The sequence below is a fragment of the Psammomys obesus genome, unplaced genomic scaffold (genome assembly GCF_907164565.1).
Source record: "Psammomys obesus unplaced genomic scaffold, mPsaObe1.curated_primary_1811, whole genome shotgun sequence".
NCBI lineage: Eukaryota > Metazoa > Chordata > Mammalia > Rodentia > Muridae > Psammomys > Psammomys obesus.
In genome coordinates, this window is record NW_026585894.1 from 6,542,341 (window position 1) to 6,548,140 (window position 5,800).

Here is a 5,800-nt window from a genome sequence, read left to right on the forward strand (position 1 = left end):
AATTTCTGTTTCCAGTCCTCAACTGAGGGACATCTAGGTTGTTTTCAGATTCTTGCTGTTGCAAATAAAGAGACTATGAACATACTTGAGTAACTGTCCTTCCTGCATGGTTCAGTGTCTTTCAGATATATGCCCAGAAGTGGTATAGCTGGGTCTTGATGTAGTGCTATTCCCAATTTTCTGATAAAGCCCCAGATTGATTTTCTAAGTCGCTGTACAAGTTTGCACTCCAATCAAGAATGGAAGAATGTTCCCCTTTCTCCATATCCTCTCCAGCATGTATTGTGAAACTGATTTTTTATCTTAGCCATTCTGATGGGTATAAAATGGAATCTCAGAGTCCTTTTGATTTCCCTGATGACTAAGGACATTGAACATTTCTGTAAGTGTTTCTCTGACATTTTATATTTCTCTTTTGAGAATTCTCTGCTTAGCTCTGTACCCTATTTGTTAATTGGATTACTAGGTTTGTTGGTGTTTAACTTCTCAAGTTCTTTACATGTTCTGAATATTAGCCCTATGTCAGATATGGTATTAATGAAGATCTTTTTTCTACTCTGTAGACTGTCATTTCGTTCTGTTGACCATATCTTTTGCTTTACAGAAGGATTTCATTTTCATGAAGCCTCATTTATTGATTATTGATCTTATAACCTGTGTTTTTGATGTTCTGTTCAGAAAGTTGTTCCCTGTGCCAATGAGTCCAAGGCACTTCCTCACAATGAAGTACTACTCAACTATTAGAAACAAGAAAATCATGAAATTTGCAGGCAAATGGATGGGACTTGAAAAGATCATTCTGAGTGAGGTATCCCAGAAGTAGAAAGACAAGCATGGTATATACTTACTTATAAGCAGATATTAGCATATGATATAGGACAAACATACTAAAATCTAGAGACCTAAAGAAGCTAAATAACAAGGAAGACCCTAGGGAGGATGCTTAAATCTCATTCAAAAGGGCAAACAAGATAGATTCCAGACGCAGTAGAAGAGAGGGAACAGGATGATATTCTATCATACTTGTGCTCTAAAACACTCCACCTATCAGGGTATCAAAGCCAATGCAGAGACTCACAGCCAAACTTTGGGCAGAGCACAGGATGTCTAATGAAAGGAGGGGGAGATAGAAATACCCAGAGGGGACAGGAGTTACACAAGGAAACAAAGCCCAAAAAAAGTTGGGCCCAGGGGTCCTACAGAGATTGATGCATCAGTTAAGGACCATGCATTGAGAGGACCTAGACCCCTTGCTCAGATATAGCCCGTAGACAGCTCAGTCTCCATGTGGGCACCCTAGTAAGGGGAGCAGTGACTGTCTCTGACATGAACTTGGTTTCCTGCTCTTTGATAACTTCCCCCTGGTGAGGTGACCTAGGCAGTCCACAGAGAAAAAGGATCCAGTCAGTCTTTTTTTTTCTTTTTTTTTTAATCTTTTATTTTTTTTTATTAATTACACTTTATTCATTTTGTATTCCCCCATGAGCCCCTCCCTCCTCCCCTGCCGATCCCACCCTCCCTCCCCTTTCTGCATGCATGCCACTCCCCAAGTCCACTGATAGGGGAGGTCCTCCTCTCCTTTTTTCTGATCTTAGATGAGCTCTGATAGGCGTGGGTGAGATAGTAGGGAAGGATGTCTTCCCCTATCAGTGGATTAGGGGAGAGGGATGGGGGAAGAGAAAGGGAGGGTGGCAAGGAAGAAATGAGAAACAGGGCTACAATCAGAATACAAAGAGAATAAATTGTATGATGATGATGATGATGATGATGATGATGATGATGATGATGATGGAAACCTGAGGGGGGAACAACAGGATAGTAAGGCACCTATATCTGTTTTTCCTCTGTAAGGTTCTTAGAAATGCTATACTCAGGTTCCCATCTTGAAACTTGAGGGGGTTCTTTTTATTAGGGAGCTCACCTAATCATCAGACCAACATTCACTGGCCTGGTAATATAGTAAGGGGATGTCTTGGTGGGTACAGTAACAGTGGTTGAAACAATCAATAAGGATTCCCTTATTCATGCTTTTTTTTTTCTGTTTTCAGATCAAGTTGTTGTATATCCAAACTTAAATTTTAGAGTCCTTGAGTTGTGCTTATCTGGGGGGTATTGGTTTGAGTTGACAAGTAGAGGTATCTTGAGCTTTTTAGACTTCATGATGGAGATTGAGATTAGAGCAAGGAGATCTTGCAATGCAGATTTTGGGGATTTCACAGAAGCCTACCATTGCCATATGGAGAAACTTCAAACTCAGGTATAAGAGCTTCCTTCATCCTTTTGGTTTTTGTTTTGTTTTTCTTGTATGTGAGAGAATTAGGTGTCTGAGGCTTATAAAGACACCTCATGTGAGCAGAATGGAAGAGATGCATGCCCTTTCAGGAGTAAATACAAATAATTTGAAGATATCTAATGGTACACCTTGCCACAAACAAAAGAGGACCTGCAAATATTTTCCCATACCTTCTGTGTCAATACTGGTAAGATAGGGGTAATGGTATACAGATGTGGCACTTGTCTCATGCCTTTCGGTAATTGTTGGGGATTATCCACTGAAGATGGTACTTATAGTTTGGGGAGTAATGTATATTTCTCAAGGGAAAAACCAGTACAATCAATCCATCTTGTAAAAAAAGGGGTTAGGAGATCTAATCTTTACTGTGTCAGCCCTGGGAGGCCTAGGAAGAAATAGAGATATGACTTATCTTAACATTTGACTAGAGGTTCTCAGAGAAATAAGACCATTATTCTGAAATAGTAGGATCATTTTGGAATATGGAGCTGCAAATTTGCCAAAGTCTCTTTAAAAGCTGAAGGAATCCCTTCAATTAAAATAAAAGGGACATACACCCTTCCTATTCTTGCTTTCAACATGAAAGGACAAGCAGTATGGTTTTAATCCAATGCTGGAAAATGATGCCATAAATTCATAATGCTTCTGCATCTAGCCCTGTAAGAGTATGCAAAGTTGGTCATGTCTTGCACTTCTTAGCTTTTTCTCTGAGATAAGAAATAAAAGAGGGTATGATCTGTAAGAAAGACACATAGATGATCTGACTTGAGTGCAGTTTAAGACTGTGAGAACTGAGGAAAGTTTATTCCATTCTCCTTCCCTCTCCTGGGAAAGATGGGTCCTATAGAAATCTAGCTATTTGCAGTTGTCAGCCTTGCAATAAATATAGCTCTATCAGATTATAAGTGGCTAGAATTACTCAGGATGATATGCTTTGGTTTAATGGTGAAAATTCAAGGTCAGCAGAAAGTGGGACAAGTTCCAATAGTAAAAGTTAATCTTCAGAAGTAGGACCATCTCCCTCAATATAGTCAACCTAGGTCAAGGAATCATAAGATTAAATTTCAGTTTTTTCAGAAGTGTTCTATAGAAATGAATTAAATAGTTGATATTAGTGTGTAAAAGCACAGAAAGGAGCCCAAGATTTAACAAGAATTGATACTGAAGGAAGGCAAATGGTAACCTCCATTGTAGAAAAAATGGGCCCCACAGAAACTCCACTTACTTCTTCAGCTTATAGAACAGTAGTTCTCAACCTTCCTAATGCTGCAGCATTTTAACACAATTCCTCATGTTATGGTGAACCCCAACCATAAATTGTTTTGTTGATCCTTCATAACTCTAATGTTGCAACTGTTGTGATATGTAATGTAAATATCTGATATGTGACCCCCAAAGAAGTTGTGACCCTCTACTACTGTAAAGGATATTGTTAGGAATGGTAAGGAATGACCTGATGTGATATTTTCACACCTTTTTCATAAGGAGTATCCTTGGGAAGTATGGGCTTGGTCTCAAGAGACAGGCTATGGAAGTAGAGTGGAAGGGCCTGCCAAAATAAGGATTAATATTATGAGGGATACTGAGAGTGTCCCTGAAGTGGCAAATAGGGCACTCAACATTGTACAGAAATCAGTGTCTGGGGTATATCTTCATTTTTGCCTTGCAAATCTCAAGGAGGAGAGAGAACACTGGCAGGGGGGGTATCAAGCGAAGGGAGAGAGATCCTGAGCAAAGAGAATCTTCAGGTTGTCAATGTTAGGATGTTTGTGAGCTCTAAACTAATTATTAGAAAGATAGAGACCCACAGAGTCTAGCAGTCTCAGCCAATTCTCATGCAAGGAGGCAAGATGTGTGCTTTGTTTTCTCTCCAAAAGTGGAATATATAGATCAGAGAAGTGAGATTTAGGTCCTCTTGGACAATATCAAGAAAAGAGGGAATTACCCATTCTCTGAAAAGTAGGAAGATGAACATGATAAGAAAATACCAATCTTACTACAGATTAAATAGAGCCTACCCTCTGCTTTAAGCCTTGGAAGCCCCAGACAGTGCTAGTCAGATGCCATATCATTTTAGTTTTGTGCTTGTTCTTATAGAAGGACAAAATTCTGAAGAGACTATGGTCTAAAAAGAAGGCACATAATATCAGTCATCTGAATTAGGATTCCTAGATATTTTTAGAAGTTAAGGTAAGGGCCCTGGGTGAAAATTAAGGGCTGAGTATCCATATTTACAACTGAAGGCATGCTCTTCACTTCTTTGTTATTCTGCCAATTTTTGAAAGATAAGAAGGGGCAAGGTTATGTATGGTACACTGTCACTTAAATCTTGATGCTTTCAAAGAATTGAGGGCTTGGTCTGATATAGTAGACCAGGGCCAGAAGAAAAAATTGTATCAGGCTTAGAGAGATAACATTTTTGGAAATAAGGGAACCTCACACTTAGGAGAAATGGGATCCTTAATGTGTTTGGTCAGTTCTCATGGTCACCTAAGTGAAAATTGGGACAAGTTTGATTAAAGATAGTGTTCCTTTATTGCCTTTTGTTGTTTCAAGAATGTGAAATCTTGTCTTGTCAACGTACTTCCTCTTTATTTGAAGGATCACATTCATGCCTTTTTAGGGGAAAAGATAATACAAAAAGGATGATACAGTCAGAATTCACAGTCTGGCTCCAACTGATAACTCGAAGGCATTAGGGCTGTGATTATAGTCCTCAGCATGGGAAAGCCCTCTATTCCACTTGCAAAGTTACCAGGAACTATAGTGAGCACAATTGCTTTCAAACCAAGAACCAAAGAAGGCTCAGGAAGCATCAGGAGTCAAGGTGAGTTACACATCCTGAATGTAGACATCAAGTTTATACAAGCACAGGAAATCACAAGGCACTAAGCGCTACATACTTCACTGTGTGTGCTGGAATCTAGTGTTCTACCAGATAGCTATTCCCTAAGGAACTTTCCTGAAATTTTCTACAGGTTCCTAGAAAGCAGACAACCAGAACACCAACCTACCTGTGAAGCTCCATGACATAACCTATAGAAAATAACTGTAAGCCTGTTTTTGTTAGAATCATTAATGGTGTAATTTTCAGCTGTATCCACTCACACTGGGTATTCTTTTCTTAGATATGTGGGATCACATTACCCACACTCCTGTTCAGACACCAGGTCTTCAACTTCAATAAGAACCATTATGCCTCCCTATAGGCTAGGGTAAGATGGAAGGGGAGGAGGACCTCTCCTATCACTGGACTTGGGGAGGGACATAGTAGGAGAAAAGGAAGGGAGGGTAGGATTTGGAGGGGATGATGGAGGGGCTACACCTGGAATACAAAGTGAATAAATTTTAATAAAAATAAATAAGTAAAAATAAAAAAAGAAAACACTCACTACTGTATTTTGAGGAAGAGTTTTTATAGTTCAACATAACACCAAGGTTGTTGTTGGTTGAAGAACATGAAGAAGAAGAAGAAGAAGAAGAAGAAGAAGAAGAAGAAGAAGAAGA